At 44.7% G+C, this 13,431-nt stretch overlaps 1 long non-coding RNA gene across 1 annotated transcript in view; it reads left to right on the top strand.

The window, feature by feature from the left end:
* The window catches only part of LOC309815095, a 61,691-nt gene extending 48,581 nt beyond the window's left edge, over positions 1-13,110 (top strand). Inside the window, exon 4 of the long non-coding RNA XR_014295797.1 lies at positions 13,040-13,110. This is a non-coding gene — a long non-coding RNA (uncharacterized lncRNA). The remainder of the gene's footprint in view (positions 1-13,039) is intronic.
* Positions 13,111-13,431: the final 321 nt, after the last annotated feature.

The following is a 13,431-nucleotide window of genomic DNA, read 5'->3' as shown; positions in this document are numbered from 1 at the left end:
CTATCATGCATGCTTGCATCAGAATAAGGTTTTCACAGTAAATTTAAGCACAAAGGAATTGGCAGAGAGAGACTCAGATGATGTGAGAGGCAGGAGATTGTCAGATGAGCTCCAAGGGCGAGAGTTGGGTGAGGGAGGATGAAAACAGAAGGAGCGAAGGGTGGAGCATCACCAAGACACTGAGAATCCTTTTAGTGATCCTTAGAACAGTCCTGAAGGAAGTTATCATGCCCAGTTTATAGATGAGCCACCAGAGACCCATAGAAGTTAAGGGACTTGGCCAAACTAGCCAGAGCAGGGCCTCATCACTCCAGGCATGAGGGGCACGAGCACAGAACTCATTGACCCACTATGGTCACCTGTGGCCAACTTCTGCTAAGTCCACTCTCTGCTGATCTTCCTTGACCCCTTTTTGGCACTTGCCCCTCTCCCACTTCCTCCTCAAAACATTACGTGGTTCCTGTCCTCACCTCTTTCCTTCACCTCTTACCTCTCCAGCTACTCCTGTTGGCATCCTTGGCTGGCATCTCTTCCCTTCCTCTAAGAGGTGGTCCCCAGACCTCCATGTCCGGCCTCTTCTCTTCTCAAACTACAAACCCTCAAGGGTGATTCGTCTACCATCTGGGCTTCAACCTGCACTTACATCCCACTGATGACCTGTAAATGTATGCCTTTGCTTCACACAGTTCAGCTGCCTTCAGTTCCATACTTCTCAGATATAAATAGGTGGATATCCTACAATCATTTCAAATATCAAACCAGAACCCACCATTCCTACCCTGAAGCCCCCATCTGATTCCAAATTCTGTTATGAGTTTCTGGTCAGGGGACAATTTATTTCAAAAATATGGCCAGTGTTCTCTGGGGATCTTTTCAGATCTCAAGTCTATAATGGCAGCACAAGCATATCACAACCCCAGTTTAATGCCAGCATGGCTTCTCCAAGAGGGGAAAATAAATCTCAATCTGTAATGTGTGTTTTAGAAACCAGATCATAGCTTTGTCCCAAATGTGAGATTTGCTCAGTAAACCTCTCACTCCTCACTCCCACTCTTCTGGGTGATCTTTTCCTTGACTCTGTCAGGTGAGAAGAGGAGTGGATGATGGAGAGGAGGGAGGGACAGGAGACCCTTCCAGAACTGGGTTGGCAATTGCTGGGAATGAAGTCGATTGCCAAGCAACAGTGCCCTCTCCTCACCTCCCCCTAGATATCAGTTTATGATATTCCATTCCTCCCTCCCTTCTTTTAGAGCTGCTCTTGGTATTTATTTTAACTAGATTTTACCTATGTGAAATAGGAAGGGAGGGGATGTATATGTCATATTCTTAGGATTACACAGTTGAATATCGAATTTGCAGATCATAAGAGAAATGCACAATTCCTCAAATAAAGATGCCTTCTTTTGGCCATTACTTATTTAACAAATGTTTTTGTTGAATGTGTCTGCTTTGTGTCTGATACTCTGCACAGTACTGAGTTGAAATATCTTCCACAAGAAAGTTTAAAAACAAAAATAGGTCCCTTGTGTCCAAGAAAGACTAAGAATTGGCTGAAGGATCACACATTAAAATTCTAACTTTAAGAACATATGTGGGTTGCTGAACATGATGTCAATAGATTAAAAATCAATTGTAAATACACTAGTAATAAGCATCTGAAAAATACCATTTACAACAGCAACAAAACCACAAAAGTACCTAGAATTAAACTAACAAATAATGTGTTAAGACTTGTGTGGACAGAATTATAAAACTCTATGAAAAAAGTATTTGAAGAAATCTAAACAAATGGCGATATCTCTCCCATGTTTGTGGATGGGACGACATCAAATCCTAAAGAAGTCATTTCTCCCTAAAGTAATTTGTGAATCCAATAGAATTTAGGCAAAATCCCATAGTTGATCCTAAAATTGATACAGATAAGTAAAGGGCCAATAACAACCATAGAAATTTTAAATACAAAGAACATGGCAGATTTGTCCTACCAAATGTTAGGATTTCTTTTAAGGCTATAGGAATTACGGCAGTGGTGCCAACCACTGGAACAGAATGGGGACCCCTGCAATAGACTTATGCATAACGGAGTCTTGATACACAACAGAGATAGAATTATCAATTAGTGGTGGAAAAGTGGGCAATTTAGTAAATGGTGCTGAGGAAACTGGCTCTCCATGGGGAAAAAAATTAAATTACATCACCATCTCACACCATCTAAGCAAAAATCTATTGCAGATAACTTAAATATTAAAGTAAAACTTCAATAGGCCTAGAAGAATAGGTATGAGATATCTTTATAATCCTGAGGGTCAGAATAATTTCTTAAGACACAAAAACACAGACTGTAAAGGAAAAGATCGATACATTTGTTAAAGGAAATTTTCAGAAAAGGTAAAATCATGACTCTCATACAGATATAAAATGAACGTGTATTAAAGATTTTATTTACTTCATTATTAATGAGGGAACCAGGCAGGTGTTAACACCTGTTAAAAGGAGAAAGCAGAGAACCACAAGTTTATATGGAATGAAGGAATGTTGAAATAAATTTACAAATGGATGTGAAGCTGGCTTTTCCTGCAGGCAGGTTGTGGGAGGGGGATTAAGGGATTTGGGCAGAAGAAGGCAACAGAACCACCACCAGACAGAATTGATTTTCACGTCAAGAAACAACAATTATTTTGCATTGCTAGCAGTATCTGCAACTTAAAAGTTGTAAAATAGCTCAAAACAATGAACAGCTAAAATCCAGTAACACAGAAGGATGTGCTCTAAACAATGCATGATTTTCCACTGAGAACACGCCATAATCTTTTGTGTTTATTCCAAATCTGTCACATATTTGACAACATTAAAAAAAACTTTTGCCCATCAAAAGATATAAAAAAGTGAAATAATAAGTCGCAGACTTAGAGAAGCTCTTTGTAATGACTATAATTAACAAAGGGTTAGTATTCAAAATAGATAAAGAATTCCTACAAATCAATTAAGAAACATAAAACAGCCAGTAGAAAATGGGCAAATGACATGAACAGGCAATTCTAAAAAGAGAAACTCAGAATGACAAAGAGATGTATGCAAAGATGCTCAACTTCGCCAGTAATCATAGAAATGCGCGTTAAAATCACAGTGAGATAACATTTTACATTCGTCAGATTGGAAAAAAAAAAGAGTGGGCTGACAGTTACAAACGTTGAGGACTACGTGGCACTATGGGAAAAAAAGTTGGTCAGAGTGTAAATTGGTACAACCACTAGAGCAACTTGGTTATTGCTTGTCAAGTTAAGGCTGCATGCCCTCAAGCCAAGTGATTCATTTCCTGCAGGTCTGAGTTCCTGGGGCAGCGTCATGGCTCTGCAGGGAATGGCAGCAGTCGCCTTGAGTTGCTCAGGCTTTGGGGAGCAGCACCCCTAGCTTTGCAGTGATAGCTGCAGCTTCCTCACATGGCTTCTTCTGTGGCTAGATCTGCAGCTCTTGTCTGAGTAGCACTGAGCCCAGTGTTTCAAGTCTTCCAAGAATTCTGGGAGATATTTTTTCTGCTTAAACTGGCCAAAGTCAGTTTCTGTTGCTTGCAATTTAAAATCTCGACTGATATGCCTCATAAAGCAGCCTTGAAATCGATAAAATAAAAAGGATTAGAATCACATAGAGAGACTGACAAATACCACGATCAGAATGGCTTATCCATGTTTTTTTTTTTAACATCTTTATTGGAGTATAATTGCTTTACAATGGTGTGTTAGTTTCTGCTGTATAACAAAGTGAATCAGCTGTACATATACATACATCCCCATATCTCCTCCCTCTTGTGTCTCCCTCCCACCCTCCCTATCCCACCCCTCTAGGTGGTCACAAAGCACCGAGCTAATCTCCCTGTGCTATGCGGCTGCTTCCCACTATATCCATGTTTTTTAAGTTGTAAGAATTATGAACTTACTTTTCTCTCTTTGCAAGATAACCAAGAGGGAACAGAAACTAAATTATAAGCCCATATAATTTATGATTCTCCAAGTTTGCTACTTGGTGAATAGCAATAAAATAACTTGACAATAGTGAGAGGACCCAAGAACACCAGAGGTCACTTGATACGATGCTATTTATAGAAAACATGCCACCGTTATAAATTTAAGAGTATTATTTAAAATAGCCAACTGGGAAACCCATGCCACAAATCACCTTAGATTATGGCCTTCGAGGTCGTTAAAAAAAACCCGACTTTTTGTTTACCCTAAAGTTTGATAAACAGGACCTTATAAAGAAAACTTTTTTTTTTTTGGATGATAATGTTGCCCTGTCTACCTTCTTAAAGAACAGAGAGAAATTATTTATTTCATTTGGCAACAATACAGTTTCTCTCTTCCAGGAACTCAAAGTATGTGTACAAATATTAGCTGATAGCCTTGTAGAGATGGAGGAGAGGGGTGGAGGGCGGTGAAGGGGGAAAGAGGAGGAAGAGGGAAGGAGGAAAAGAAGGAGGCGACTGCAGGGGCCTGTGGTCAAGATGATAAAATGATTTTCCTGTTTTACTTAATAATGCCCAAGGTGTCCACACCTAGGTCAGTTCACCAATAAGTCAGCTGCAGTATACTCTGTCCTCAACCTAACATTTGATCTATAAATGAGAGCGCCCTGCTTTATATAGTTGTTCTTGTTCACTTGCGTCTCTGTCTCAGCTGGGAAAACGTGTAAATATTTCTACAAACCAATCTGTTATCTCAGAATCCAGGATTTTCTCAAAGCGGCTTCAATTCAGCTTAATGAATATTTATTGAGCATCTTCTACCTTCTGGGCATTCTAGGGATTTGATGGTGGATATATTCATGCAGTGCTTTTCACAGTGTGCTCCTGGGGCGAACCTCGGCATCACCCGGGAATTTTTGAGAAATGCAAATTCCAGGGTTCCACCCCATTGCTACACAATTGGAAACTCAGGGGTCCTGGGCCAGCAATCTGTATTTTAGCAAGTCATCGGGGTGACTGTGAAACAGTAAAGTTTAAGAGCCACTAAAGTTGTGTTAGTGGATGACTTTCAATACAGTAACAGCTCAGTAACTGTTAGATGAATGGATGAATGACAAAACAAAAACAACAGCAACAAAAATGAATGAGCTGCTGTAGAGTTCAGGACAGGATAAAGTATTTGCATATTTATAAGAATGGGCGAAAAGGGCTCGGTCTCACAGCTTTCCCTGTTGACTTTGGCACACTCCCGTGTTCCCAGAACGGTTGTCGATTTCTTTTTCTCTGCTCATTAATTTATTGGTCATTGTTCACTGCCAGCTGTGGGAAAAACAAAACAACAACAAAATAAATGAACAACATCAGACAAAACCAGAAGCAGCAGCATTTGGGAACCGGTGATGTCAAGACAGCAGTTTTGGTTTTCTACTGAGAAATTGGGGTAAACGTGAATAGAATCTGGTTTGTTATTTATTTAAGAGACGAACAGAATTCATTGTCAATTCACTGTGCCCTGGTGTGGAGAGAAAATAGGCTTCCCCCTCTTTCTGGAAGAGGCTGGCAGAGCTTAGCTCAGCTGTTTTAGTGAAGTCAGAACTTGCTTGGGGACACAGGACTTCCTCCACAAAAGATTTTTTTTTTTAATGAAAGAAAGACTTTTGTGTCTTCTAAGCTTCAGCTGGCCCCCAGCCTGGCTCTCTGCAGCCCCTGTCTTCCCACGATCTGACTGCGAGGCTAGAGGGGCTTTCTTTGGCATTCTAAACCCTGCGACGTTTTGCCCAGGCCTTGGAGTAAAATAAGGGCCTCCGAGAACCTCTTGAAGTGAATTTCATGGGAGTCTCAGCTGGGAGCCCTGGAACGTATTCTGCCCCTGGGGAGACTGGAGATGAGGACACTTTGGTTTCGTAATGTTACTTTTGTCACAGTAGAGCACACTTTGGATTCTCACTTCCTGTTTTAATTTTGTCTGGAAATAAGAAAATCTGCTGAGATTTCATTTCAAAAGAGCAGTTCGACTTCGTGAAGAAAATTTCTCTGCAAATTAGAAAAGCGAAGGAGAACAAAACTGTAATCAGCAGTACAGACAGCCAGTTAAATCCTAATTTAAGAGCCAGTTAACACTGGTGGTTAAATAGACAGTATTTAGCATGTGCTCCGTGTTCTGAGCACCGTGGCGCCGGGGAGGAAGGGAGAGTAGAGAAAACATCGCACAGGAGGGGCCTTTGAATGAGATCTCAGAGCTGTTGGGGGAGGGGGCACCGGGAAGGCAGGGTGGAGCACAGGGGTCGCAGGTGCGAGCGGACATCATAGGCTTGCAAGGCTGTTGGGAGTCAGGCTGTGAGGGGTCTCATACCAAGTTAAAGAAACGTGGACTTCACCCCGTAGGCCAGAGGGAGGTGTTGAAGGTATTACCTCCGGGAGGATGGGCTGTGCCCGCTGGGCTTGCAAAGATCACGGTGCTGGAAAGGAGGAGGCTGCTGGGATAATGCAGGGAGGCAGTGGCCTGCGAGGGAGCAGCCTCCTGGTCTGGGCTCTTCTTTTACCCCAGAGCCCCCTGGCAGAGCAGAGTTCACAGCTCCTGCCCAACTGGAGGCACGGCTGGAAACGGAATAAGGCATGTCAGAAAGTTCTTGGAAGTACCATATTTTGTCTTTAAAAAAATCATGCAAATGTTTGCATTCTGTTTCATTCAATCGGGGCTCCAGGAAGCTGGGCCATATCTGTTTCCTGTGGCCTTTGGTGTCCCCTGCATCCCCCAGGGTCACCCATACTCCAGTCTGGGGAGGGGCCTGCCCCGTGTTGACATCCCCTTCAAACACCATAGGAGCAAAGTGTTTGAAGGGGCAGTATTTGCAGAAATAATACCTTTCTGTGCCATGTGCACAATGGCTGCACTTGTCTTAAGGATTTACTGAATTGGATTTCCTTAAATGGATTTTATCGTCATTCTCTAATACCTTTCCTTCCCCTCACTCTAACTGATAAATATGTAACTGACTTTACAGATCAATAGCTGACTGGGTGGGTTAGAGTGCCAGGGGTGACTCCCAAATGGGAGGCCTGGCTTTAACTTGATTGCAGAGTATTTCATATTTTCGATCTAACTTTTCTAAGATAGATAGTAATAGTTAACATTAACTGGGCACTTACTAGCTGCCAGACACTACACGGGGGTAGGTTATTTCATTTCCTCTTTACAAGAAGCCCAAGGTAGATGCGTTATTGTTATTATTATTATTTCCATTTTATAGATGAGGAAACTGGGATTTGGAGATGTTTTAAGTTTCTTAGATTTCCACAGCCAAGAAATGCAGGAGCCAGGATATGGTCTCAGGTGGTCAAAATCCAACATGTGAGTTTTTAGCCTCTCCACTAGAGTACTGAAATCGAAACTTTGGTGGATGACTAGACAGTAACACTTAAGATCTTTGCAACCCTGACATCCGATGATTTAGTGAACTCTTAAAAGAGCAGATGGATTCTGATGAGAACTGATGGATAGAATTTACCTTGAAATTACACTTTTTCTCCAGTCTGTTATCTTAAGACAAAATGGTACCCAGTAAGACTTTTCCATTGGATTTTTTCTTCATTTTCATTGGGTATATAGGTAGAAGTGGCAGAGATTAATATATCTCAAAGAAAACTTGATTTTTCTTTTTAGTTGTAAAATGAAAATAAAGATATTGTCACTGTCTTAGTCTCCTAGGGCTGCCTAACAAAATATTACAGACTGGGTGGCTTAAACAAGAGAAATTTATTTTCTCACAGTTCTAGAGGCTGCAAAGTTGAAGATCAAGGTGCCAGCAAGGTTTGGTTTCTGGTGAGACCTCTCTTCCTGGCTTGCAGGTGGCTACTTTGTCCTCATGTAGCCTTTCATCTGAGGGAGAGGGGAGAGAGAGAGAGAGAAAGAGAAAGAGAGATCTCTTCTTTGTACAAGGCAACCAGTCCTATTGGATTAGGGCCCCACCCTTATGCCCTTATTTAACCTTAATTACCTCCTAAAGGCCTTATTTCTAAATGCTGTCACCTTTGGTATTAGGGCTTCAACACATGCAGCTAGGGGACACAGTTCAGCCTGTAGCAATCTCTGGAATTTGCCTTGGCAGGTAAGCTGGAGCAGCGGCCCAGTGACTGTCCCAGGTCCCCCTTGTGCACATGGGGGAGCCAGCCCTTCCCAGGCTGTACATTTCACCTGCCTCACCCTCCTCCATGTGTCTGGAACACTCAGGGCCTGTGCAGATGCCAAGTCCCCGTCTAACACTACCTTGCTGTGTTTTTGTTATCTTATGCTTGCAAGGCTTCCCCTGGGTTTAAAAATGCAGTAGAAGTCTCATAATGAATTGCATCATTCTTTCTGGTGCATTTAAGTGGAAATCACTGTTATATATGTTCTTCCAGTGAAACTCCACTTCCTTTGCATAGACATTACAGAACAGCAATAATACAATTCATCGTATTTCTAGAGCACTTTACAGTTTTCAGATTGATCTCACTTACCTAATTTCCTCATATGATCCCTAGGTGATCAGCAAGATGAGTATTATTACCCCCCATTTTACAAATGAGGAAATCGAAACTCAGAGGAGTTCATCGACTCACACAGATAAGCTGGGAAATTCTTCTATCTGCAAATAGTGTTCTTCCTACAATGTCTCACGTATCACCTACACCAGCCTCTGTAGACTTCTGCCCCAGTTTCTCAATGGCATCTATTCAGTCTCTTATCTCCTCTGGGTTCAGTACCCCCTTGACCCAAGAACAAATTCTTCCTGAAATTAGGTTCTGGATTGTGGTGACCTTGAGTCAGTTCAAGGGCAAAGCTCTGGAAGATTCCGGGGAGGCTTGTTTGTAGTGTCCCTATGTGATGGCTGCCTCTGAGTGTTTCAGGGTCACTTAGCAGCTGAGACACAGCACTGCCTTGCTCACGAACACCCCTGGCTTGTTTTGATTGTACATCGATGTCATCTCTGAGCTGTGGCTACGGTGGTTTGGGGATGCAAAGCTTCACAGATGGCAGGTCAGACTGTAAATACTCCACTCCCATCCCATCGTAAAACCAGTCCAAGGAAAACACCAGAAACTAATTAAAACTAAGACAACAGTGCAAATATTTATGGGGGCAGAAATTCAAACAACTCTAGCAAAAACAAAGCATGCTTTTCAGATGGGTATTAAAGTAAAAGAAACATAATGCTGTCTAATGGAAATATATATATATTTTTACCATCAGATTTGATACCTGCAAATGATTGTTTTAACTGGGAGGATAAAGTCATATAAGTTATTTACTCAAAATGGTAATTAATTTCAGCCATTTGCCTTCATACTGATCGTCTAGTGTTGCACAGTGTCATAGGAAGGGCACAGGAACGGGAGTCAGGAAAATGCCACAAGGAGTTGTGTAACTTTGAGCATGTCATCTAACCCTGTCCAAAGTGACCTTCAGTTTCTTTGGTTGAGAGGAAAAGAAGAGAGGAAAAGAGAAAAGAAAAGAAGGGATGGGGAAGAAAGACAGCTCTGAAGACACTCTCATCCAGAGGGGCTGAAATGTCTAATCTCTAATCTGTTGGCTCAGGCTGTGGACTTGAACTGGGGTGCCTAGGTTCAAATCCCAGCTCCATCATTCACTAGCTGTGTGACCTTGACAAATTCCTTAGCTTCTCTGTGCCTTTTTTTTCTTACTTGTAAAACCAATCTGTGTTGTGAGCATTAAGTTAGTAAATGTAAGTACTTTCAATACTGCCTAGCTCATAGGAAGTACCTCGTAAGTGTTGGGTGTTACTGTTATCATCAGATGATCTTTACTTGGAGGATGGAATAATGTGCACTGGAGGAAAGAAAGAATGGAGGGGATTTCTCTAAGGATTCTGTGCTTCTGACTGGGGAATAAATAGCAGAGGGGAAAGAAACTAATATTTAAGTATGTATTATATTGGAAGCTATTGTATTCCCACTGACTAGATCAGAGATGATACAAATGAGGACTCAAAACAATATTTATGCTAGGAATAAATAATCCTGTGATTTTTTTTTAATTTCCGTTTTTTGGGAGAGGAGTCTGAAGATCAGAGAGGTTAAGTAATTTGCTTGAGATCACACAGCTAGCAATAGCTGAGCTGGGATTTGAGCCCAGGTCTCCGTGGCTCTGAAGCCCCTGCCCTTTCCGTTATACCATGATGCTCTCACAAGGGGTCAGCCAGGAAGGGGACACTAATGTGCCCTGCCAGAGTGAGACAGGGCTCCTGCTTGGTGACTGCTGCACAGCAGACAGAACCAGGAGTGCCGTAATTCTACCAAGTGTTGCCTGGGTGCCCCTTTATCACTGGCTGCTGCCCTCCGTTGCCATCCAGCTGCTACCATCATCCAACTCTCCCCTCACCCCTCTCAGCTTCCATCACCAATGCTAGGTCAGGGTGGGCTTGATATGATGTTGTTTCACATGCAAAATGAGCAGATACGTGGCTGACCCTTAACTGGCACAAGGCAGGCATTCAATATGTTTGTTTTGCTCCCTTTGCTCCCTTAACCTCTGACAGCAGTCAGGCCTGCCTAAGGCCAAGGACCCAGCTGATTTAGATGTTCACGTTAAAAGCCAATCATGGTATGAGCTGTTAGGGATCCTGAGGTGAGTGAAGCACATAGGACGCTGCCCTCGGGGAGTTTACGTGTAACCGGGGACAGAGCCGTACTGCAGGGGTGTGCAGAGTGGCGAGTGGTGACACTAGTGGAAGCAGGAGGCCTGGGGGGCGCTCCACACGGAGAGCAAGTTTTGAGCCAGGGAGGGGTGCGAGGAAGGGCAAAACAGAGACCACCGCAAATGCAAAGGCCAGAGTCACAGAAGACCCAGAGCTTCCAGGACTTGGTGAGTGCTCAGGGCTGCACGTGGTACAGGCTGCCTGGGGAGGACATGGGGCTGCATGAAAGGGACAGGGACGTGCAGTGCTCCGGGGCCTGGACCATCCCCAGGGCCAGGGTCCAGCGACTAAGGAGGAGAGCAATGTGGTTGGACTAGTTTGGAAGAAACTCCCTCAGGCAGTACGTTCAGATGCTGCGGTGGGGAGATAGGTTCATGCAGGGGGAGCAGTTAGGAGACCCTCCCAATTCATCCGTGGCCTCCTCTAGAGCAGGAGATTGACGGAGAATTGAAGAGAAATGACTGAGGTGGCATCATAAGGATTTGGTGACTGGTGGGGGTGAAAACTCAGGGAAAGAATCATGCAAGCATTTCCAGTTGAGAGACTGAGCAGGTGATGACCATTTAATGGAGGTAGGAAAAGCCAGATGAGGACAGCGTAGGCTTACAGCCCAGCAGTATAACAGAGACAATACTCTCTTTCAAAAAGCACCCATGAGAAGAGTCCGCTCCCAGAGCCTCAGCAGGGAGGTGTGCTGAATCCCTGAGCATCCGGTGTGTGAGTGGGGCCTCAGGGACAGAGCTCTCAGAGGGAGAGGCCCCCCCACTACAAGGGAAGGGATTTCTGAGGAACTGCAGCAGGCAGAGCTCAGCTTTGGAGGAAGGCACTTCATTCATTCATTTCTTCATCCTTTCATCCATGGAGTGCCTGCTGCATGCTGGCTCAGAGCTAAAGGGAGCAAAGCAGAGGTAGGAGAGCCAGTGCTCATCCTCCAGAGACTCACAGACTAGCTGTGAAGGAAGAAGTAACAGGGGAAGCATGTTCCAGTACAATCCACGCTATGGTAAAAGTGAGACAGGAAAGAATGGGGACGGCTTCCTGGAGGAGGTGGCATTCGACTTGGATCTTGAGAGGTTTGTAGAACTTGGCCAAAGAATAGGACCTGCACCTTCCAGCAGAGGAAGCAGCTTTTGCAAAGTGTGGGGAGGAAGCAGAGTGGGACCAGAAAGAGATTCAAGGTGCATGGAATGGGAAACAGGTGACCCTGGATTTTAAAAATGAACTTTGAAGAACAATGGTAACTATGTGAGGTGATGGATGTGTTAATGAACTTGATCGTGGTAATCATTTCATGATGGACACATATATTAAGCCCCATTGTACACCTAACAAAGAAAAAGAATCATATTATACAACCTGAATGTATACAATTTTTATTTGTCAATCAATCATACCTTAATAAAACAGGAAAAAATGGACTTTTGTTACCAACCCTTTCAAGTTGGGCCCCAGCAGGGGTCCTTCTGCCCGGTGTCTTTCACACCCATAGAACCAGACCAAGTTGGGTTCAGAAGCAAAGGAAAGCTTTATTCTTTGATCAAAGAATGGAGAGCTGCAGAACTGCGATCTAGAGCACAGGGTCTCTCCCAGGCCGTGGGCCGGGCTGCTTTATAGGGATCTCGTTAGCAGGGAGGGGGCAGGTTCTCAAGGGAAGGGCACAGCTATGCTGCTGACACTCCAGATCGCAGTGCAGGGCGCAGCATCTCTGCACGAGCCCCCCACCCCCCACCCCCGTGAGCAAGCGAAACTAGAGGAAACACAAAGGAAGAGGTTAGACCTTATCACCTAGATTCCATCTTATTCTCCCTCCCCCACCCCAGTGGGCTTTGCTGGTGACACTGAGCAATTTCAGAACAAGAGGTTGAGGATGTTCCAAAATAGTAGTGACAGCCCCATATCAGGTATTGGCCACCTCACCCCAACTCTGAAGGGCACTGGCCGGACTGCAGGGGATACACAGGTGGAACCTGCTGGTGACGGAAGTGGGTCTGCTGGGTGAGACCAAGCCAGCTGGGGCACCGCCCACGCTTGGCCCAGGACACCTGCCGATTCCTCCCGTGTGTGTGGAGAGAGGGACATGAGCCTCCTGAGCCCTCTCCCGAGTGTTTGCGGTTTGTTCACCAGGGGCTTCAGCCAGGTGACGAGTAACCCGCAACACTGTACTCGGGCCATGGTGCGGCTTCACTCAGGCCAGCTTAGAGACCCACGAGGACCGAGCGCCCAGGTGTGTTTTACAGTTACCTGTGGACACGTGGGTCCTTCCTGATCGTGGCAGGCAACGTTGATTCTGGTCAAACCAGCAGGATGTCCCCGTGTACCTTTCACCGTGACGAGTTACAACCGCTCAGATGGGTCAAAATATCTCCTTTCCTCTCCTGAGCAGATGCTGCCCCCGTTCCTCCTTTTCCTGGATTGGAGTCAGGACACCTGGGTCTCATCCATGTTCTGCAATGAATTTCCCTGGTGAGTACGGGCCAGGCCCTTCACTTCTGTTTCTCCATTTTGAAAATTGGTGGCCCGTCCACATCCAGCTCTTGGTGAAGGTGTTCAGATCGAGGTGCCCGCTTATCGAGGTGCCCGCTTAGGTAGCTTGCTCCGTCTCCCAGCCTTCTCACGCGGGGAACAGGTTATTAATATGAAGTGTTCAACTTCAGCATTCCTTTTTTTTTGGCGGTACGTGGGCCTCTCACTGTTGTGGCCTCTCCCGTTGCGGCACAGGCTCCGGACGCGCAGGCTCAGCAGCCATGGTTCACGGGCCCAGCCGTTCCGCGGCAT

The sequence above is a fragment of the Mesoplodon mirus genome, assembly GCF_964341445.2.
Source record: "Mesoplodon mirus genome assembly, chromosome: 13".
In the NCBI taxonomy this organism is placed as follows: Eukaryota; Metazoa; Chordata; class Mammalia; order Artiodactyla; family Ziphiidae; genus Mesoplodon; species Mesoplodon mirus.
This window is presented reverse-complemented; position numbering and strand designations above follow the sequence as displayed.